This window comes from Plecotus auritus (assembly GCF_963455305.1).
Source record: "Plecotus auritus genome assembly, chromosome: 7".
In the NCBI taxonomy this organism is placed as follows: Eukaryota; Metazoa; Chordata; class Mammalia; order Chiroptera; family Vespertilionidae; genus Plecotus; species Plecotus auritus.
Window position 1 is genome coordinate 105,931,248 of NC_137774.1, and position 25,080 is coordinate 105,956,327.

Sequence of the window (25,080 nt, forward strand, 5' to 3'; positions counted from 1 at the left end):
TTCTAACAGAACCAATAGAAACTTCTATTAAAATTTTTCTACGATCAGGGCCACTCCCAAATATTCTATAAATCTTCAGGCCAGGACAGATGACCGTTTAATGAATATTCTAATGTCAGCAAGAGGTAGTAGAAAGTATAAGAAAAATATACCCAGGTTTTGATCCTTTATGCATTTAAGAAAAGCAATACACAACAAACAGCATGGGTTTCTGGTGAAAAGCAGTGCAAGTGAATTAAAAGCATATCACAGTATACCTGGTCGACTTTAATACCAAAGATATGTTGGTTTGTAACTCAGGAATCTGAGGGAAAAATACTTTGATGATCTCTTGGTCAAAAGCAATCTCAGTGATAAGGAAGACTTTATCTGTTATTATAGGAATCTATTGTAGTGGCCTCACAAGGTACCCCCACCTTTGGATTTATTTGATTATGTGGCCTAGAATTTGTTAGCAGTATTGTGGTTCAGTTTGAAATTCATGTCTCCAATCCTTTTTACATTTTTGAACATTTTTAAAAATACTTATAATGCTTTCCAACAGACTTTATTTTACTTTAATAATTTCTAATTTCCATAGCAATTAGTAAGCTCATATGAATATCACAATAATTACTACTGGTCTTATGATGCTAACATAAGTAATTTACCAACCTTCAAACTACATATGCATATTAATGAAATTCTTTATACTTCAGAAATTGCTCTGATTACAATAAATTGTATGTCAGACATTTGCCTTTGTTTTTCACTCTTCATATATAAATCTGAAACTTTTTATTCTAGCTCAAAAGCATCAAAATAGCATCTCATCAGAAATTCATTTTTCTTATAACTATGTGATCACCTTTAAAAACTAATAACTACACAGTAGAAGTTATTGGAAGACCAAATACTCAAATAATTCCAGGAAACCTATCTCCTTCTTGATTGTTTTGAAACCTAATTAATACTATAATAGTCTTTAATTTTTTTCTTTTTATCTTACTTCATATGTAGATTTTTAAAAAGTTCATAGGATTTTATTTTTGATGCAGGGGGAATACTATAACATTAAAAAAATAGTAACTTAAGAGCCAGAAAAAAACCTATTTTCTATTTTTTTGCTAAAGATCTAAATTAAATTGTCTGAGATATGAATAGATTAGAAAGTAAAAAAAACAAACAGACAAATCTGAGTTTGTTTTAAGCTAAGAGAATATTTCCTTTAAAATATGTCAATTCCTGGAGAAAGTAGATTATATAAATGTGCTTTTATTTCAAAAGATCATTTGTAAATGGTCTAAGGTGGGGACTGCTAATCCCACATATAAGAAGCTTTATGACAGGGAGAGAAAGAGTTGGCTTAGTTACTAAAGTTATCATAAACCACAAACTTACATGTGGAAAAAAAGAACGATTCTTTTTTTTAAAAAAGTCTTTGTTCAGCTATTAAAAAAGGAAAAGAGAAATGTGCAATTTTTTCTTAATTTTACATAGTTAGTTCAAGCCTTTTGACTAAGCAAATCTTATAAAAGTAAGAAACTCTTTAGACAAATGTATAATGTAAGGAGCTGTTTGGTAAATCATTTGAAGATTTAAAGTAGGAAAACAAAATGGTTAAATCTGCATTTTTTGAGAACCAAGTACTTGCCAAGTGTCTATCATATGCCTAACTAATTTGAGACTATGGTAGTTCCTAAATTAAATATGTGAAAATTTAGAGAATAACTTCTACCACATAGAATATTTTTTCAAATTAATATCAAGTAAAAATTTCCAAATAAAAGCTTTCTGGTTGGACTATCAATGAGTTGAGTTTCTTACTTGACAGTTCAAACAATTTGTGACAATGTTATTTGATTCAAAAAAGGTTGATATAAAGTGTGGTGTGCATAAATCAGGAAATGCATAAATATAATACTGGGGTAGAAAATGACATGTATGCGTTTACCTAATTATTTTTATTTTCTGCTTTCTGTTTTTTTTTGGGGGGGGGCTCTTCCTTGGCTTTTTATTTTTTATTTTTTTTAAATTTCTTTGTTGATTAAGGTATTACATATGTGTCCTTATTTCCCCATTACCCCCCACCTCCCATTCATGCCCCCACCCCCCTGTTGTCTGTGTCCATTGATTAGGCTTATATGCATGCATATAAGTCCTTTGGTTGATCTTCTGCTTTCTTATATATGTAAAAATGAGTATGTACACAGGATACATAAAAATAAATTAGACCTATATAGAGGATGAATAATCCTAAATTTTTATTGATAGGATATACAATCAAGGAAAGTTGGAATGAAACAATACCATTTTCTGACAATAACATTGGAGACTATTTCATGACATTAGAATGTAATTATTTCTTAAATTGACATGGAAAATAGGATCCATGAAGGAAAAGAATGAGAAATAAGTCAGATAAATTAGATCACATTAAAATTAAAAATTTCCTTTCCTCAAAAGATAGCTTAAGACAAACCATAGAGTAGGAAAAGATAATTTCAACATATACAATCCACAAAGGGCTTGTATTTCGAATATGTACAAAGCAATATGAAAAACAGTTAACCTGATAGATAAATGGACAAAAGACTTGAAAAGAAAAAAAAAAAGACTTGAAAAGGAACTTTATACCAGACAGTATTGCTCAGTGGTTGAGCTTTGACCCATGAACTAGGAGGTGACAGTTTGATTCCAGGTCAAGGCACATGTGTGGGTTGCAAGCTTGATCCCTGGTAGCGAGCATGTAGGAGGCAGCCAATCAATGATACTCTCTCTCATCATTGATGTTTCTATCTCCCTCTCCCTTCATATCTCTGAAATAAATAAAAACATATTTTTTTTAAAAAGGAACTTTATATTAGTAAATATACTAGTATAAACAGTTAATAAATATGTCAACAAATGCACAACTCATTAATAATCAGGGAAATGCAAACTGAAAAACTCAGTGTGATATTTCTCTACAAAATCACCAGAATGGCTAAAATTAAAGATACTGACAATACCAAGTTTTGAAGAAGATGTGTAGCAACCACAATTCTCATACACAGTTGACCAAATCAATTTATACAAAGTTTATAAAACAGACAAAACTACTCCATCATATTAGAACAGTTGGAAGAGTGGTTAACTTTGGGGAGCAGAGAAAGGACAGTGGCTAGGAATCAGTAAGAGGGCTTTTGTGGAAGCAGATAATGTTTTCTTTCTTCAATGGGTGGTAGTTACACAAGTGTGTTCATCTATATATATAAAAGCCTAAGCGACCATTATGATGGAATGACCGGAATGACCAGAACGACCGGTCGACCAGTCACTATGGTGTGCACTGACCACCAGGGGGCAGACACTCAATGCAGGAGCTGCCTCCTGGTGGTCAGTATGCTTCCACAGGGGGAGTGCCGCTCAGCCAGAAGCCGGGCTCATAGCTGGTGAGTGCAGCTGCAGTAGCAGGTGCAGCGGGCCGGGATGAGGTGAGCAGCATGGTGCCCAGCCCTGGTTCAGGCTCCTCCCTGGCCACCTGCCACCTGGCGCACTGCTACATCCCCTGAGGGGTCCCGGATTGCATAGATTCTGGGGCTTGCACATTTTGTGGTCAGCCCTCATTCTGATACTTATAACTGTGTGACAAAGCCAATTACTTAACTTCTCTCTGCTTCAGTTTTTCCATCCATAAGATAGGAAAAATGGTACTACTGCTTAGAAGGATCATGTTATGTACTACTTTTTATAATCAGGGCAAAAAAATGTAGCTGCCCATATAACAGCAAGATGCCTTTCACCTATATGAAAATTATGGTCACTGGTGCATGCAGCATCCCGGATTTCGAGATGGGGCCTAAACTGGCAGTCAGACATCCCCCAAGGGGTCTCGGATTGCAAGAGGGTGCAGGCTGGGCTGAGGGGCCCCGCCCCCCCCCCCGTGCACAAATTTCATGCACCAGGACTCTAGTTTTGTAATAATTCATGACCTGATGTATGTTATATTTCAATCAATCATATAAAGACCAAAGGCTAACTTTAGCAGTTTTAATCTAAAGACAAATTTATTATTTTCTTAAACAATGGGCAAATCTTTCTTCTAACTTTTCTCTTTTTAAAAAATATATATATATTTTTTTTATTTCAGAGGGGAAGGAAGAGGAAGGGAGAGGTAGAAACAATGATGAGAGAGAATTATTGATAGGCTGCCTCCTGCATGCCTCCTACTGGGGATCGAGCCCACAACCCAGCCATGTGCCCTGACGAGGAATTGAACTGTGACCTCCTGGTTCATGGGTCAACACTCAGCCACTGAGCCACACTGGCTGGGCTCTTCTAATTTTTCACAGAATCATACCTACTACAGGGGGAGATAAAACTATCCTATCTAATAAAGGGGGAGTATGCTAATTGACCATCACTCCATCACAAAGATGGCTGCACCCACAGCTGAGGCCAAGTTCCCATAAGGAGCCTTAACGAGCAATCAGCAGAGACCTGAGGCTACGCCCTCCTCCACCCCCATGGGGCTTGACAGGGGATCTCAGGCCACACCCCCCACCCGGCAGGGCTTGACAGGGGACCTCAAGGTGCACTTCACATCCTGGTGCTGGGCTAGGGGACCTCAGGGTGCTCCCCCCACCCCAACGCCAGGCCAGGAGACCTCAGACCGCATCCCCCGGCCTGAGTAGGGCTTGACGGGGGCCTCAGGCCACACCCCCTGACTGGCGGGGCTTGATGGGGGACCTCAAGGTGCACTTCCCGTCCTGGTGCTGGGCTAGAGGACCTCAGGCTGCTCCCGCCGCCCCAGCGCCAGGCCAGGGGACCTCAGGCGGTGCCCCCCACCCTGGCACCAGGCCGGGGGACCTCAGGCCGCACCCCCTGCCCCAGCACCGGACCAGGGGACCTGAGGCTGTGCCCCCCGGCCTGGCTGGGCTTGACAGGGGACCTCAGGCCATGCCCCCCACCCAGCGGGGCTTGGCAGGGGATCTCAGGCCGTGTGCCCCACCTGGCAGGCTTGATGGAGGACCTCAAGGCATGCCCCCGACCCGGTCTGGGCTGGGGGACCTCAGGCCACACCTCCTGTCCTGGCGCTGGGCCAGGGGACCTGAGGCTACGCCCACTGCCCGGCAGGGCTTCCCAAGGGTGGGACTGGCCGGGTCTAGATCTAGCCCAATGGGGGGGGCTGGCCAGGTCTGGGTCTCACACGATTTTGAGGTGCATGTGGGTGGGCGGGGACTTGACTCTGGGTCCCGTGGTGAGCCCAGGCTCTGACAGGAGGAAGGTTTTCATACACATTTTACTAATTTTCTTTCATCTCTGACACTTCTATTATAGAGAAAAGGCAAATAGCAATATTAAATTACTTCCCCTAATTAATCCCCGTTAAATATGCACGAATTTCGTGCACCGGATCACTAGTTTTAGTATAATAGCTAACATGTTCTCATTTTTAAAAATCATCATTAGCAAGTATATTATTTATTTTAATTTTTATATAACTGTCACTAGAAACTTAAAAGTCTTCAGAGAAATCAATTGGGAAGTAATAGTTGAACATGAATGCTGGAATAATTATTTCAGTACAATCCAGAAATGAACAGGAAAACAGGATAAAATGAAGTATTTTTAACATAAAAGAAAAGCTAAGTTGTTTTTAAAGAATTGTTTAAGATACATATGAAAGTCACTACTTCTGAACTGAACAACACTACTTTGTACTACCTGCAAGGCAGAGAGGTTGTCTAGAATCAGTTGTACTAAACTGTGTTAAGATAAAGAACCACTTCATAATGAACTGAATTTTATAAAGGAACTGGAGAACCACAAACTTCACCACCAAATTTTGAAGGGCAAAACCTTGTTTCTGACACTAACCAGCAGCATCTCAGGATTGCAAGTGTATTTATTTCAGAAGCCTAGGTTATATTCGCATATTTGCTTTGTTATCAGCAGCAAGTAACCTGCCTTTTGTGATCTATCCCTTGGCATACTGGTTTGAATCAAATGGGGTTAAACCAAAGCAGTTGATCAGAAATGGATGGCTTTGAGATGTTACAAGTGGGGACCCAAAGTAGATATATATAATATTGTAGACCTACAAGTTAAAATATATAGTTTGTCTGAAGTTATGGGGCAGGCTGAAAATACAGTGAATTGTTATTTCCTAAGCTGGACAGGAAATGTCTCACTGATAAGGTGACATTTGAGTAAATGCAAATTGGAAAGAAGTGAAGGGATAAACCATACAAATATCTGAAAATATTCCAGACAGAGAAACCAGCAAGTGCAAAGTCCCTGAGGAGAAAGTGTACATGGTATCTTTCAAGAAACAACAAGAAAACAGTGTGAGTGGAACAGAAAGGTAGTAGTGGGGATTTGGGCTCTTGTTTTTGGATAGGAAGCCATTTGAGGGATTTGCACAGAAAACCAAAACTTCAAAGTATTTTGGGCTTTAAGGGTTCTAGAAGAATCCTTGGTGACTGGAAAAGTGAGGTTTTGCATAAACAGAAGAGGCAAAGAGTAATAAACAAAACTAGGATCACAATCAATAAATTTAACATGTCTGAAGGGCAGGGTCTCTATTTGGCAGTGTAAAAGGTAGTGAGAAGCAGCTATACTTTTCACTGGTATTGTGGTTGGAAAGACTGGAGTCTGAGTCAGCTTCTACTATGGAAGCCAGGTGACAGTGAGGCAGAAGTAACAAAGGAAGGTAGGAAAAATTGCAGCAGAATCACAGTAATATAATGAATTCCTCAAACAATACTCACAGGGAAAGACAGAGATTGTCATTGGACAGCTTGCCAATCAATTAGGATAGCTTTGCTAACTAATAAACATTTATGGCAGACATCTGAAACACCGCCTGTTTTAGAAACAAGAAAAAGTACTGGATAGCACTGAAAGGAAAACAATTTCAATTTTGTAATAATTGTTAAAACAAGGTCACATGAACAAGTAAGAGACCCATAGTTCACATATAAATCCTCATGGTAGTAATAATCCAATGCATATGGCTTTGAGATGGGTAAAATTATTACTATAATACAGTAAAATGTATGACAGTAAAAGGAATACAGTCAATGTAATACAGTAAAAGGAATGATATAATTGCTTATACAAATATATTTTAAATGAAGTAAAATTCAGTGTTCAAATGGAGAAGCTATCAAAGTGTTCAGTAATGCTGCATTTAAATAAGGCAATTTGGCTATAACTGTATTTATCTGTAAATAATTTACACAGAGTTTATGAACTAGCTAAAAAATAGTCTGAGCTCTAAAAACATACCCAATAGAATAATTTTGTCTCTAAGCTTAAAAAGTGCTGATTTTAAAAGGGTCTCAGAGTCCCTTTTGTGAAGAGATCCCTTAAAATATAAAAGATTGGCAAAGCACAGGGAGCAACTGACTTGGAGACTTAGCAGTGCTGGAGAGGAGGGGGAGGGAAGGGCAACAGCTCCACTAACCAGCCACTCAAAAAAGTGTTGGAGTCAGAGTAGTCGCTGAAGGGTCTGAAGCTTTTTCTTCGCTGGAAAACTCTCACCTCGTCTATCCAACTGTCTACATCCTACCAATGAATTTCAACCATCGGGGTGTTATTTGTAAAAGGACATAGAAATCAATCATTTGTATGCTATAATTTCAGATCCGTGTTTTTCTACATATTTTGTCATTTATTTTTCCATTTGTGAAATGTGCCAGAATCTACACATCTACTTCAGTTGTTTACTAGAGGACCAATGCACGAAATTTGTGCAAGAGTAGGCCTCCCTTCCCCCAGCTGCTGGCACCGGCTTCCCTCTGGCACCCGGGAACCAGGCTTCCCTCTGGCACCTGGGACCGGGCTTCCCTCACAGCTCCGGCTTTGTCCAGAAGGACGTCTGGAAGGACGTCCAATCTAATTAGCAAATTACACTTTTATTATTATAGATTTATTTATTTTCTACCTATCTACTTAAAACACACACATACTCACAAACACACACACAAACACAAAGAACACAATTAAGAAAAGATAGTGTGGTCTAATAACAGGAAGCTCATAAATTAAAAATATAAATTAACTGGAGAAAAGGCTGATAAGGAATATTTGCTCCTTTCTTTAAGGACTCTTTTTGGTCCTTCAAGAATCAGGATGATAAAAACTATAATTTCTCTTACCTGCTAACTGTAGGACTGCTGCTTGTTTGTTAGATTTGGAGTTCCAGTATGAATCAGTTACCTTCCTGGATAGCTGCAAAGCTGTCACTTACATATTTCAGGTATTTCACTTTCCTGCTACACCTCTGGGTTAGATTCACTATTTTTTGGCTCTCACCTCTTCATCTATTGTGATTTTATTGGAGATGCATTTTCAGAGTTCTTCATGTCTGCATTACCTTTGCTTGCTGTTACATTTCATGGTGGAGAGTTTGGCTGGGTATGTAAGCTTCTAGTTTCAAAATCATTCTCCTACAGAACCCTAATAACATTTTCTCCATTGTGCCTTAGAATTCAGGGTTGCTGATGAGAAGTATAATACCAGTTTGATTCATTCTTTTGTTGGTAACCACTTTCTTCTCCCTCTTTGGAATCTCTTAGGGTTTTCTTCTTTATGTTTGGTGAACTGAAACTCCAAATGTATGTATTTGCATGGCAGTATTTTACTCATTCATTCTGCTTAATACTTGCTCAGCCCTTCCATTTGAAGATGAATAACATTCTTCAGATCTTGTGATTTTTTAAATTCTTTCTTTAACTTCTGCTCTGTAGTGTACATACATTATTTGTGTCCATCCATTATCTTTGAACATCCTTCTATGTTTTCACACATTATGTTCTTAAAAAACAAGAACATTATTTTGTTTGTTAGAAAATGATAGATGCTATTGCAAATGAGAATGAGAAAGTAGAGCAGTGTAAGGAAGTTCAGATGATGAGGGTGGGGTGGGGTGGGGAGAGAGTACAGGTTGTGATTTTTTAATGGGATAATCTAGGTAGACCTCACTGAGAAGCTAACATGTGAGCACTGAGAAAAGTCTATGTGGCTATGTGTGAAGAACATTTCAGGTAGGAATACTAGCACAAAGACCCTAAAGCAGAAAGCCCATGGCATGTATCAGGAGCAGTAAGAATGTAAGTGTGGCTGAAGTAAACTGAGTAAGGAAGAGAGAGTAGTTTAAAATAAGATCAGAGAGGAGACCTCGAGGAGGCCATGTCATTTAGGATTTTGAGGCTAATGTTGAGATTTCTCAGTCTGAATGTCATTGCCATCTCACACCTGTCAGAATGGCTATCATCAACAAATCAACAAACAACAAGTGCTGGCGAGGATGTGGAGAAAAAGGAACCCTCGTGCACTGCTGGTGGGAATGCAGACTGGTGCAGCCACTATGGAGAACAGTATGGAGTTTCCTCAAAAAACTACATATGGAACTCCCATTCGACCCAGTGATCCCACTTCTAGGAATGTATCCCAAGAAACTAGAAACACCAATTAGAAAGGATATATGCACCCCTATATTCATAGCAGCACAATTCACAATAGCTAAGATTTGGAAACAGCCTAAGTGCCCATCAGCAGATGAGTGGATTAAAAAACTGTGGTACATCTACACAATGGAATACTACGCTGCGGTAAAAAAGAAGGAGTTCTTACCATTTGCAACAGCATGGATGGAACTGGAGAGCATTATACTAAGCGAAATAAGCCAGTCAGAGAAAGATAAATATCACATCATCTCACTCATTTATGGAATATAATGAACAACAAAAACTGATAAACAAAAACAGATCCAGAGACAGAGAAACATTGATCAGACCGTCAAACCTCAGAGGGAAGGTAGGGGAGGGTGGGGGTAAGGGGGAGAGATCAACCAAAGGACTTGTATGCATGCATATAAACCTAACCAATGGACACAGACAACAGGGGGGTGAGGGCATGAGTAGGGGAGATGGGGGGGAGCAGTAATGGGGGAATAAGGACACATATGTAACACCTTAATCAATAAAGAAATTTTTTAAAGAAATGAAAACAAGACAACATAATATCAGGTATCAACTAAGAAGTAAATAGAAACATTTCATATCATTGTTACTCAAGAAAACTAAGGTGGGGGGGGGCAAAGGGGGAATAAGGACACATATGTAATACCTTAATCAATAAAGAAAATAATAAAATAGATTTAATGTTCTAGTTATGAAAATTACATAACTTATTTCTATCATATGCTCAGAAATTGTAGGAAAAACCACAATACTACAACATGCAGGTAAAATGTAGGTAAGTGTTACTGAAAAAAATTATATACAAGATTGGTAAGTTGAAGTACTCTTAGAAAATATTTCAACTGTTATATTTATTAAAGAAAAAATGTAATAAACACTTTTTACATTTCTTGCAAACCAACAATGTTGTAAGTCTTACATCTCCAGATTTGTACTGATACCATCAACTCCTTTTGAGCGGAGTTAGGATAACAATAGAAACCTTGGGAAAGATTAAATGACAGCTAAGCTAAAGGGTCAGAATATAATATCATGGTTGCTTCAAAGCAATTTTGTTAGTTGTAATCAAAGCAAATTTAATAAAACTAAAAAAAATCAGCTGCTAGAATGTTACAATCTCCTGTTTTGAATAAATTCATGTTATCAGGAAATCAATATGGCTTATGTTGCACACAAACAAGTCTGAAAATAGCAGCACCCAGAGCTCCAACAGGATGTCATATCCTTGAACTTTTAAGACCAATATGAAAGGCTATTTCCTGGAAGAAATGATGATTCTGAGCAAGACATTTCTTAAAATACTATTTCCAGAATTACTTGTTACCACCATAATAAAGCATTATCAGGAAATAATCAGCCTGATTATTCACAGCATTGATAACATAGAAAAAAACTGCTCATATTTACTGGACCGCAAGTAAGAATAGGACATTTTTATGATTAATAGATTAAAAGGCAGGAGTTTCCAATGAACCTAGATTGGGCAACTGTCAAATGTTCAATGACTGTCCTGACCACTTTCAACGGGTTTGATGTAGTTTTAAAATGTTTCCCTAAATGTTGCATCTGTTAATAGTTAAGAACCATCTTAAATTCCCATTAAGTTTTATTCAACAAACCTCAAGGTTCAGCTCTGAGAACCTCGTAAGCATGTACCCTCTATGCTATAACAGGATTAATAGTGTCTTTCAGCATTAATCTAACAGTTGGTTTTGAAAATTTTTTAAATGTGTAAGCTCCCCAGGAATTCACCTTTAATTGAACAACATCAATTCTACATGAGTCATAAAAACCCATTTCTACTGGCTATAATATGAACACTCAAACCTATATCCCTTATATGGGGCAAACCTCCAGGGAATGAGCCCAACAAAGCACTGGACTGTGAGGGGGACTAAGTTTTGACAAAGTACCACTGGATAATACTTACACCATTAATCATTTCTGTCACTTACCAATATAGATCGGTTTAATGTCTTCATTTGTTTAGACTAACCAGTTGATGATGCTAAACTGCTTTGAAGCCTTTGCATTTAGCTTTCCAAGCTTTTGTTTTGCTTTAAGCTTAAAGTAATTCTAGCATCCTTTAGCAGCAACATAGTGCATTAACAAGTTGATTATTTTAAAATATCTTCTATTAAAGAGATCAATGTTTTTAACTGTTATCTGTTTAATTAAAGTGAACAGCAAAGCTTGTTAAGTGTCAATCACAAATTTATACTCAATTTAAATTATGGATTTCAACCAAGAATGCTATATTAACATAACTCTTTTCAAAGAAGGATCTTAGTAGATTTTTACACACTCTCAGTTAACTAATAATCCTAACAAGATTTAAGAACAACTTTAAAAAAAAATAAACCTCATGTGTCTCAGTGGTTGAGTGTTGACCTATGAACCAGGAGCTCATGGTTCGATTCCCAGTCAGGGCACATGCCTGGGTTTCAGGCTTGACCCCAGTGGGGGGCGTGCAGGAGGCAGATGATAAATGATTCTCTCTCATCATTGATGTATCTATCTCTCCCTCTCCATTCCTCTCTGAAATCAATAAAAATATTTTTTTAAAAGAACCTCCATTTCTCCCATTCAAACTCTTATTTCCCTTTTATTTTGTTTCATAAAAATGAGTACAAAGAAGAATAGGAAGATAACTGGAGACCACTATATGAGGCTAGGGGTGTGTCTTCTTTTAGACTGAATAAAGGGAAGACAGAATGGTAAGTGAAAAGGGTACATAATTATGAGCATGGAAGTGAATACAGGTAAGTGCAGAAAATATAAAAAGAAATGGAAGAGGTTAACATGGGAAAAGGAAGACAGATAAGTGGAGAAAGAAATAAGGAAAAAGAAGGGAAACATTAGGAGGGCAAATTAAAACAGAATGGAGAAGAGAAAAAAAATGAAAAGCCTTCAAAGAAGTACATTTGAGACAGACCTTGACAAACATATAAAATAGATGGATCTTGAGAATATCACGCTAAGTGAAATAAGACAGAAAAAGTTAAGAACCATTTGATTTCATTCATATGTGGGATATAAAGCAACAAATAACAAACAAGACAAACAGACAACTCATAAACACAGACAATGTATGGTGGTTGCCAGAGGGAAAGTGGGGTGGGTGGGTAGAAAAGTATAAAGGGGGTCAAACACATGGCAACAGAAGGAGATCTGACCTGGGTGGTGAAACACAATGCAATAAACAGGTGATGTATTATAGAAGTGTACACTTGAAACCTATCTAACTTTATTAACCAATGGCACCCCAATAAATTTAATAAAATTTTTAAAATTCTGATTAAGTTGAAGGAATTTCTCAAGCCACATTAATAAAATAGCTTAAATTTTTAAATAATTAAAATGTTTCCTTTAATTTTCATATTTATGTTTATAAAATAATGCTCTGAACAAGAACCAAGGACACAAACTGAAGTGATGTATTGTCCAAGAAACATTCCTAATGGAAAAATAGAAAAAAAAAACTTACCATATTTTTAAATTATGGTAAATACTGACCACACTGTGACTACAGAAAAGTGCAGTTGTAGTTACTACATTCTGCAACATAAAACATCCTAGATATGATTTCAGTACTTTTAAGACTATCAGACTATAGTTAGAAGAAAGCCAAAACCAGACCATCAGACCATTTCAATTTGCAACTGAAACAGGTGTTCAGGGAAAGCACAGCTATCAAAAACAAAAACTTCAAACTTCACTCTTTTAAATTGAACTGGAGAATTTCTTGTATTGACTGCCAGGAAATACCACCCTACAGAAGTAAAAACTTTAATACCTTAATTACTGAAATAATGACTTTGAAAAAAAAATAGTTCAAAATAATAAACTGTAAATAAGAATTCCTACTTGTAGATAGAGCATGATTCTCCAAATATCAAGATGTTTGAGCACATAATAAAATATAGTTTGGCCAAAAATAAACTAGCTGAAATTAAAAAGCTCTACTACAGGAAACAGCAACACCAAAAATTCCAGATGAATTTATTAACTGGATTAATGTTGGGATGGCTATTTTATTTATTTATTTATTTATTTATTTTTTGTCACACAAAACAACAAAAGGTAAGTGTTGACGAGGATGTGGAAAAATTAGAATTCTTGTACACTGTTGGTGGGAATGTAAAATGGTGTAACTGCTTTGGAAATCAGTATGGAGGCTCCTCAAAATATTAAAAATAGCTCTGGGTGGTGTGGTTCAGTGGTTGAGTATGTCTCATGCACCGAGAGGTTGCCAATTCGATCCCAATCATGGCACATGCCCAGGTTTCGGGCTTGATCCCCAGTACGGGGCATGCAGAAAGCAGTCGATTGATGCTTCTCTCTCATGGATGTTTCTATCTCTTTCTCTCCCTCTCCTCCCCTCTCACTCTAAAATCAATAAAAACATATATTTTAAAAAGAATCAACCAATGAATGCATAAGAAAATGGAACAACAAATCAATGTCTCTCTCTTTTCTCTCTCTCCCTTCTTCTCTCTCTCTCTAAAATTAATTTAAAAATACCGTGTTTCCCCAAAAATAAAGCATCCTCCGAAAATAAGACCCACTTACAGGTTTCCTTCTGAGTGAAATATAAGGCATCCCCCAAAAATAAGGCCCCCAGGCTCTGTCTCAGAATGAAAATTAATTTACCATAAACTGGTCGCTAGGGCCACCCCGACTGGCGTCTAGCAACCAGTGACGTTACGCGGAGTCCTGACATCACTGCTGTGTGGAGGTGGAGCGGAGGTCGGAGTGAGCGGTGAGCGCGGGGCGGGAGAGAGGAGGAGACTTTCGCAGATGCGTGTAGAAGAACAGGAGGATTAGAGTGGACGGGACACGGCAAAGGTGGTGAGTGCTGGTCTGTCTCTGGTGACACTACCTGATGCTTGCGGCCACCTTCATGATGACTGAAGGTTCTCAGTCAGTGGCAGACCCTGCTCCAGCCCAGATCCAGGCCCCAGCAAGCCCAGTGACAGTCCCCAGGCAGGCCCCAGGGGGTAAATGTCTGATAAAGGGGTAGGGGGGATGTCTGGTGAAGGTGTTCAGTGGCACAGGGGTGGGGGGAGGGGGATCACTTAAAATGACACAGGAGGATCAGAGGGGACAATCAAAATGACACAGGAGGATCAAAAGGGGTTACTAAAATGGTAATCCCCCCTCTGATTCTCCTGTGCCATTTTGATTCCCCGCTCTGGTCCCCCCTGTGTCATTTTGAGTGATCCCCCTCCCCCCACCTTGATACCCCAATTCCTTTTTTTTTTACCCCTACGGTAGAAATGAGCGCAAAAAGAAAAAGCTACTCCGTGGAGTACAAGAAAGGAATCGTGGAAGACTCTGGGGGCCAAAATCTTACTGCTTTCTGCAAAGAGAAGATGTTGAGTATCCAATTGGTCCAAAATTGGCGAGCAGAGTATGGTAACCTCATTGAACAAGTGGACAAGGGAAATGCTAAAAAGCGCAAGTGTGGATCAGGTCGGCAACCATTATTTTCCGAGCTGGAAGACCTGATCTGTGAATGGGTTGTTGACAGGAGAGCAAAGGCTTTGGTTGTGAATAGGGCTCAGATTCAAGAATTTGCCCTTGCAATGGCACCACAGTTTGACATAGCCCCCGAAGACTTCAAAGCATCACAACACTGGCTGGATAATTTCCTTCAGCAAAGTGAACTGTCTTTAAGAAGATCTACAACATTGTTTAGGTTGGAAGATACTCAAGTTATTAAGCGAGCACTTGCATTCAAGTCCTTTATTGATGATGCTGACTTCTCTAAATACAATCTTTCCAACATGATTGCTATGGATGAAACTGCAGTGTTTATGGGCCAATCATCTCAAACAACAATTGAACAGCGGGGTGCCTCCTTAGCATACATTCCCTCCACTGCTTATGAAAGTGCATGTGTTTCCTGTATTTTGGCAATTCGTCTGGATGGCACTAAAATCACACCTTTAATCATTTCTAAGGGCAAGAAGGAAAAGATTGAACGTGTTTTGGGCGTTTTTATTCTTGAAACTGAAAAAGCCTGGGCCACACAAGCAGTTATAAGGAAGTGGGTCGATTTAATGCTGCCGCTTGTTATGCGAGGGAGCCAAAGAGGTCTGCTAGTCTGGGATGCAGCCAGCACTCACCGCGCTAAAGACATGAAGACATTTCTTCACGAAAGAAAAATAGATCAGATAATGATTCCCGCAGGAATGACGGCCTATCTCCAGACTCTTGATATTGCAATAAACAAGCCATTCGAAGACAATTTGCACATGGAAATTAATGACTACATTGAAAATAGAATGGAGAGAAATCAGCGTGGAAACTTTGTGAAACCTAAACTGCAAGAAGTTGTGACTTGGGTGAAGAATTCATGGGAGAAAATCACTGACAGTTGCATTGCAAATGCACTGCGAGCAGGCTACCTTGACAAGAAGTACTCATTTAAAGACAGTGCTATTGCTAAACATGAGAGATTTGGTCCACTGATTCTGAAAGAAATGGAGTCACAAGAAATTCACCAGGAAATTCAGAAATTGGATTGTTATGATGATGTTCCAGAAGATGATGACATGATTGTCATTGAATAAATGAGTAAATTCTTGATACTGTAGGATTCACAGTTTGTCTGGTTTGTGTTGACAACTACCGTACTACCGTACCGTATACAGGTAATAAATTTCCTTTATTTTCATTTAACAATAAATGTGTACTGTATTCTCCTTCATGGAAAAATAAGACATCCCCTGAAAATAAGACCTAGCGTGTCTTTGGGGGCAGAAATTAATATAAGACACTGTCTTATTTTCGGGGAAACACGGTAGAAATACCATATGATTGTGCAATTACACTTCTGGGCTTTTATCTGAAAGATCTGAAATCAGGATCTTGAAGTGATATTTGCATTAATGTTCACTGCATCATCATTCACAATGGCCACGATGCAGAAGCAACCTAAAGTGTCCATCAACAGATGAATGGATAATGAAAATGTGATATACATATATAATGGAATATTATTCAGCATTTAAAAATAGAGAAGGAAATCCTGCCATATTCAATAATATGGATGAGCTTTGAGGACATTATGTTAAGTTACATGAGTCAGTCACAGAAGAACAGATACTACATGATTCTACTTATATGAGATCTCTGAAATAGTCAAACACATAGAAGCAGAGAACAGAATGGTGGCTGCCAGGAGTTAGGAAGAGGAGATAAAGTTTTAATTATGCAAGATAATTAAATTCTTGAGATATGCTGTACAACACTGTCCCTACAGTTGACAATATTTTATTTAAAGAGTAGAAATCATGCTAATTGTTCTTAGTACAATAAAAAAAAAAAGGAGAAAAGAAACTCCTGGACCATTACCACTTAGCAAGCAATGGAGAAACAAATAACAAAAAAACGGATGTACTGAGGCTGCTGTACTGCATGGCCTCCTCTCACAAAGCTAAGTAGACACCTATGCTCTTTGAAACCCACTTTCTAATAAATGTAGTTCAGAATACCTAGACATGGGAAAAACAAACTGTATTTAAAATACATTGGAGACTGTCTGCGAAATCCAGTTAATGACTCTAGGATATCAGAGGTAAGGAAAGAATACTGGATAAAATTTAATAAAATATATACACAATGGACTGAGCCATAAAGGTATTCTTGAATTAACTTGGTGTATCGGATATTGAAGTGATCATGTATTTAATTGGGTTTAGGATAGGCTAAAGGATATTTCAAATAAATACCTTTTAAATTACTTTGTGTGCTTTTTCATTTTAAATAACCCCAAATCTTGACTAACCCACACAGAATGTTACTTTATGTCACCACACAGAATTTTACATCATACACATATGTCTTTTCACTTGCTGGACAAATAACTGTGCTTATATTTTGTTGCAAAACAAACCCATACTTGATTATATATTGTCATATTTTGTTTTCCAGTTGTTTCACATATGAATCATTTGCCTCCTCAATTAGATGATAAGCTTCTGTAGGGCAAATCATATTGTCTTATCCCTTTCATCATTAGCAGCTAACACAATGTTGGATTATAGATCTGCTCAATAAGTGCGTACTGAATTGAACAGTACCCTTAGTCATTGCCATTTCTTTTCTCTGAAGTACAGTTGAATAGATTTAATGCTGTAGTAGCACTGTCAGCTTTTATACTTCATCCTGCTTCTGTGACCACATTGCTAGAAGAAGGCAAATCTTTATATTGATTCAATGCTGCTCCTGCTAGGATTATCAACAATAATCACAATGCCCCAATGCCAGTTCAAGTGGTAAGTTTTATTATATACAAATATCTGTCACCTAGAGATTGAACCCAAAATACCTATATCAGACTTAGTCATTTTTATCTGCACTTGACCCAAAACAAATGATCAATCTTAAATATAAGTTCACTGCCTGAATCTTTCATTCTATAAGTGAAAATTTTAAAAAATATCAAAATGGGAAATACTAAAAATAATTACATTTTTAGTTACAGAAACCTATTAATTTATTAATCAATGTCACCCCAATACATTCAATATAATTTAAAAAAAGAAAGATTATCTAGCCAGTTTGGCTCAGTGGATAGAGCGTCGGCCTGCAGACTGAATGAAGGGTCCCAGATTCGATTCCGGTCAAGGGCATGTACCTCGGTTGCCAGCCCTGGAGTCAAAATTAATTACTTTTAAAGTAGATAAGTTGTAAATGTTCTCTATATATTGGCATTAATATGCCCAAATGTGAAGGCAAATTAATTTCTTCTAAAGTGAAATTCCTCTACTTTAAATTGTAATGTCTATAGGCAGATATTTATTTTACACTACTTTATAAGAAGATAAAATAACCTATCTTAATCCTATCACAAGCTGGGAGTCAAAATAAAAAATATAATTATCATAATAAGTTAATTTTCCAATTATAAAACTATGTCTCAATGCTTATTTAATGAAATTTTTTTTTCTTTTTCAATACAGAAATATTGAACTGAATTAAGATGTAGTTAAAACTTCCTTAATCAGGGCTAAGTTATAACATGAAACTAATAGAGAGTCACAGTGATCCTAAAAGGTCCTATTTTAATAAGCTTGAAAGGAAAAGGATCAGAATTCTGACTAAATTGTCATTTACAACAGAAATTCATGAAAAACCACAACACATGCAACCATTAAGACATTTATTTAAAATCATAGCAGGACTATATTATCTCTTCAGTTTTCATTGAAACTTTGAAGAAAAAAAAGGCAATGACTTATCAAAGGTTCTTTGATAAATCTATTTTATTACACATTTTATATCTTTATTTCTTTTTCTTGATGTAAAAATTATTATATGAACATAATAAATGATTTTTCTTTCTTTAATTACTTTGCTATATGAATTAAAATTAAAACTTTGTGTCGTGCAAAATAAAAAATAATGAAAAAATTTTTTAATTTTATAACTTGGCCGAAAATATGAATGATGTTACTATCAAAATTGTGGTTTTGTGGTTCACACTACACTTTTTTCATTTCTCCTAACCTCATGTTTTAAAGGTGAATTAGAAGTGTATTTTAAAATCAAACCACTACAATGGCTGTTATCTTTTGGCTGAAAAACTCTTATTTGTACCAACCTCCAATGGCAAAATTGAAAATTTGTTTCTAATTTACGAAAAGCAGGGAAAAGGCCAAAATGAACACCTAAGAAAGTTATAATGACAGTAACTGTATTCACATTTATCACTACAATGAAAAAACACACCTGCTAATCCTGATCCCTATAAAAAATTTTAAGCTCCATTGAAATGTAAGCATATGTGCATTATTCTGATGACATTTTATTCCCTCTTTTGCCTTGTTGACATTTATAACATGACCCAGTTCAGCTATAATTATCATAGTGAAAAAGTAGCTGCACTCTGATAAGTGATTTTACCGAGACATGCTGTCTGGTTCCCACTGGTATACACATGCTGACATCCCTGGGTGAGAGAGATTAATTCCTTCTACTTGTCTTTTTCATGATAAAAGGCATCGATAGTGACTTTTTAAAAATTCCTTGCTTCTAAACTGAGAAACTGAAAAGCTGTGAATGCTAGGCTTCACCAATCAAGTAAGAAAACTAAACACAAGCTAAAGAAAATATCCTGAAGTTGATATGTTGGGAAATGAAGATAATAGGAAAGAAATCACCTAAATTGGTGGTCTCAGTATTTCTGTCCATGTTCTCTACTCCTCACAGGTAGTAGTGGACTGGCACCTGGAAGGCATCTGAGACAAAACATAAAAGTGGAATTTCAAAGATAATACTATTCCATGTTAAATGATCAGGAAGTGTGAATTAAATTAAAAAAATTTTACAGGTAGATTAAAGATATAAAATAAAGGATCTTTCAAGATAGTGTAAGATAGAAGAAAAATACCTAAAAATGAACTGATGGAGAATTTACCAGAAAGTTACTGAAATTATTGGTAGCAATAAAAATGTCTTCTCAAATGAATCCAAGACATGTTGATTGAAAATCTAAGGCTCCATCAAGGAAAATACTAGGTAAGAGGCTCAGGGTCCTGAAATAAAGAGAAGTAAAGAGAAAGAATTTCTCTCAACAGGCAGAATCCAGTACTCAAGTAGTGATATTTTTTAAAGTGATCAACTCAAACTTATGCCAAGGACAGTGAGCCTGTAGTACCAATAGAAACGGGTCCAGTTTACCACTCTTATGAATCAGGAAAGCAAAGAGAGTGAGACTCAGGTACAGTATACAGAGCACCTTGGGCCTGGGACAAGGAAATAATGAAAAGTAGAAAGAAATGAAAGTGAAGTTAGAGAGTTCTGAAAAAAGAGTGTTTAATGCTTTAAACTATCAAGATCAGCAATTTGCTTATATGTAAAACCTGTAATAGCATATTAGGGGTTATAATAAATCATAATTACTATTTTTAAGAATAAATATGGATTTAAGTGCTGCTGAAGTTACTCTGAATTCAGAGGTACCAGGATGTCTGTGGCAGGATGTAGAGGGTGAGTAGAAGGAGAGTAAAGACTAACCCTGGGCCTATGGAAAGGAGACAATTTGTTTTCATCATGTGAGTCATGATGTACAACCATAGCAATGATGACCAAAGCGAATGCCATGCAATATTGAAAGCTCCAAATCTGCATGTGAGAGCACCAAAAGACAGTGTCTCTAATAAGGAAAGAGCTATACAGGACATAGATTACAGAGGCAGTGGTGAGGGTCGGCCCTCATGCTGAATGCATGAGAAGACAAGTCAAGGAACATGTGGGGCCTGTGTGCACTGGTGAAATAGCATGCATATAAAAATAAATGGGGTATATTGTACAGGGGAGGTGGAAGCCTTGCACTATACAGGAAGGGCATGAACAAATATAATTGAGTTACTACTGTTAATGTGACTACATATGATCCCCCAGAATGGCGAGGTATGGAGAAACTCAGGTTAGGCACAATTTGTGTCTTGATTGTCTGAGAATGTTTATTCTGACAGACATAATGAGGTAAAGAGAATGATTTAGAAGAGAGTGGAGGTAAGGGGAAGAATATAGTTCCTATATTAGACTTAATCCAGATTACTGAGAAAAGCAGTCTTCTACTCTATGACCCTTTTTATGACATTCTTAATGGTGTTGTCTGGGGTGAAGATGGAGGTTTTCTTAACAAGATGATGACAATCACAACAAATGATATTTGCCTAATGCCAGCTACTGTAAAAAACACTTAATTATTCATTAACTCAATGAATTCTCACTAGAGTGTTAGAAGGTAGATGCTGCTATTATTAACCTCACTTGATTAATAATAGAACTGAGTCAACTCATCAGCCATCTGCACCTTGTGTAGGAGAAAGATGAACCTGGACAGGCTTCACTGTCAAAGTATAGAGCCCAAAGCCAGCACAGTTACCATCAACTAGGAGGGAATCCATAGAGGCAAAGAAACAATAGAAAGAGAGAGGCTAAATCCTTGAGCTAACAACCAAATTTTGCAGGCACAAGGGGAGACCTATAGCTGTTCAGGCTAAATTCATAAAAAATATGGGCAATGAGAAGCTATAATCTGTACACTGTGCAGAGACATTTGCAATTTCAATTCAAGCAAGTTAACTGACTACCAGATCAAAAAAACCAAGGTCCTCAAAAGCATATAACAAAACTCAGAGTCACTTCAACATGCAGGGTGAGGCAAATGTAGGTTTATAGTTGTGAGTACACAAAACACAGTTTATTCTTGTATTATTAGTTACTGTATTATTTTCCATATGAACATCTGTAAACCTACTTTTGCCTCACCCTGCATGTTAAAGTGACTCTGAGTTTAAGTATAAGTAACATTTTCCATTTCTTTGCATGTCTAGAAATATTTAAGGAAAACATTATCAGTGAATGAATATACAAAAAAAATCTCAAGAGAAAAAGGGAAGCTAAAAAAAAAAATAGGAGACTCTAGATCTGAAAAATACAATAACTGAAACAAAACATTTACCAAATGAACACAATAATAAATTGGAGTTAGCAGGGGAAGAATCAGTAAATTTGAAGTTGAATTAATAGGAATTGCCCAATCCAAAGGTGAAAGAGAAGAAAAGACTGAAAAAAAATGATTATAACACCAGAGACCTGTAAGACAGTATGAACTAATCCAACATAAGTATAAATGGAATCCTAGCAGAACAAGTGATAAAGGGAAATTTAAAATACTCATAAATATAATGGCTAATAAATTCCCAAATTTGATGCAAAATAATAGGTTAAGACCCAAGAAATTCAGTGATATCTAAGCAGGATAGATACTAGGAAAATTTATGCTAGAAACAACACAGTTAAACTCCTGAAAGCCAAAGATAGAAAACTAATCTTGAAAGAGACCAGGAAAATTCCATAAAGGGGAAAATGAAGACTGACAGCCAAACTCTTTTCAGAAGCTAAGGGAGCCAGAGAAATTGAAACAACAGACTTAAAGTACAGAAACCAAGAATTCTATTTCCAGGAAGTTCATCCCTCAATAATAAAAGTAAAATAAGGACACACTCAGATAACAAAAATAAGAGAAACTGTTGCCAGCTGACTTGAATAATAAAAAATGCTAACAAATTCTTCAGTCTGAATGATACTAGATGACAACTAAGGTCTACAGAAAAGAAGGATGAGTAAATATAAACATAATATAAAGAGTATACAAAATTCTCCTTTCTTCTCCTAATTAAAAAAAAAAAAGATTATTTAAGGCAAGAGTTATACAACTATATGAACTTTATGTTAATAATAATAATAATAATATAATAATGATGATGATGATGATGATGATGATGTATTAACATCAGTCCATCTATTGTAACAAATATACCACACTAAAGTATAATGTGAATAGTAGGAGAAACTAAGCAGGGTGAGAAGGGATAGATGGGAACTCTGTACTTTCTGTTCAATTTTTCTGGAAGCCTAAAATTGCTCTAAAAGTAAAGTCTATAAAAACTTTAATTACTAACATAGGGTAATATAATAGTGATTATACCATAACTCTAACTTTTGAATAATTGTTTGGTGTAATAGCAAACAGAGCATCACTAAAAAGAAAACACCTAATAAACTAAGTAGTAATAAAAGAGAATTTCCAAAAGACATACAGACATGTGCCATACATTTCAGTCAACAATGGACCGCATATACTATGGTGGTCACATCCTATCTAATACAAGAGTAATATGCAAATTAACCATCACTCTGCTACACCCACAAGCCATGCCCACCAGCCAATCAGGAGTGAGTATGCAAATTAATCCCAACAAAGATGGCTGCAGCCACAGAGCAAGCAGGAGGCTTGGGTTTCCCTGGCAATGGAGGAAGCCAAGCTTTCCACACACCCTGGCGGGCCCAGGCCTCCACTCAAGGCTACAAAGTTTCAATTATAGAAGATAAATAAATTCCAACAAAAATGGTGGCAGTCACAGAGCTGAAGAGAGCAGGAGGCTTGAGTTGCCCCCAGTGATGGAGGAAGCCAAGCTTTCTGCACACCCTGGCGGGCCCAGGTCTCCACTCAAGGCTACAAAGTTTCAATTATAGAAGATAAATAAATCCCAGATACCAGGGCCTCTGCTTGGGTCGCCAGGGGCGTGGCCGGCCTGCAAACCACCACAGGCCCCTCACCCAGGCCGCCCCACACCCCAAGGGAACCCCCAGCCTGATCCAGGACACCCTTTAGGGCAAACCAGCTGGCCCCCACCCATGCACCAGGCCTCTATCCTATCTAATAAAAGAGTAATATGCAAATTGACTGTCACTCCAACACACAAGATGGCTGCCCCTATGTGGTCAAAGATCCTGCCCCCATGTGGACACAAGATGGCCAGCAGGGGAGGGCAGTTGGGAGGGACGAGGTCTGCAAGGGAGGGCAGTTGTGGGCGATCAGGCCAGCAGGGGAGGGCAGTTGGGAGGAACCAGGCCTGCAAGGGAGGGCAGTTGGGGGTGATCAAGCCTGCAGGGGAGGGCAGTTAGGGGTGACCAGGCTGGCAGGCAGAAGCGGTTAGGGGCAATCAGGAAGGCAGGCAGGCGTGCAGTTGGGAGCCAGCAGTCCTGGATTGTAAGAGGGATGTCTGATTGCCCGTTTAGGCCCGATCCCAGTAAGACATCCCTCAAGGGGTCCCAGATTGGAGAGGGTGCAGGCTGGGCTGAGGGTTACCCCCACACCCCGTGCACAAATTTCGTGCACTGGGCCTCTAATAAGATTATAATGGAGCTGAAATTTTTCTATTGCCTACTGACATTGTAGTGCAATGCATTTCTCATGTGTTGGTGGTAACAAACCTATTGCACTACCAGTCATATAAAAGTATAGCACATGTAATTCAGTAGTTGGCTATACTATATAGGTTTGTGTAGGTATACTAAGTTTGGGAACAAGGAAAGAATGTATCTTCCAATCACTTCTATTCAACATTGTATGGGTAATTCTAAAATCCTATGTAATAAAGCCTAATATGCTAAGTGTCCGGTCGTCCATTTAACCAATCAAAGCATAATATGCTAATGATATGCTAAGGCCGCTCAACCACTGACTATGACGTGCACTGACGACCAGGGGGCAGAGAGTTGACTGGTCGACCAGTCACTATAATGTGCACTGACCACAAGGGGATAGACACTCCGACTGGTAGATTAGCTTGCTGCTGGGGTCCAGCCAATCAGGACTGAGCAAGACGGGCCAGACATGCCCTGGAGCCCTCTTGCGGTCCCTTCCCAGCTGGCCAACCTCCTGCGTCCTTCCCTGGCCCTGATCATGCACCGGTGGGGTCCCTTGAAGAGAGCCTATTTCAGCCTGATCCCACAGGCCAGGTTGAGGGACCTCCTGGTGCACGAATTCATGCACTGGGCCTCTAGTGTATAATAAGGAATCAAAAACAATGAAAAACAAACATATTTGAAATATAGAAGTAAAATATATTCTTAGACAACATGATACTGTATACAAAAACTTGTAAGAAATTAAAAGAAAAACTACTAAAACTAATAAATATATTTAGTAAAATTAAAGGTTACTACCAACAATTTGAAAGTGAAATTAAGAAAATAATTCTACTCATAAAAGCTTTAAAAATAATAAAATCCTTAGCAACAAAGTACAAAACCTATT

The 25,080-nt window shown here is 37.7% G+C and overlaps 1 protein-coding gene across 4 annotated transcripts in view; it reads right to left on the minus strand.

The window, feature by feature from the left end:
- COMMD10 (COMM domain containing 10) overlaps nucleotides 1-25,080 on the minus strand; it is a 175,300-nt gene that overhangs the window by 42,758 nt on the left and 107,462 nt on the right. Inside the window, exon 6 of one of the 4 annotated variants that reach the window (XR_013961113.1) lies at nucleotides 19,625-19,702. The exons of the other annotated variants lie outside the window; for them this stretch is intronic. The gene's annotated coding sequence lies outside the window, so the exon portion shown is untranslated. The remainder of the gene's footprint in view (nucleotides 1-19,624; nucleotides 19,703-25,080) is intronic. 4 annotated transcript variants of the gene reach the window in all.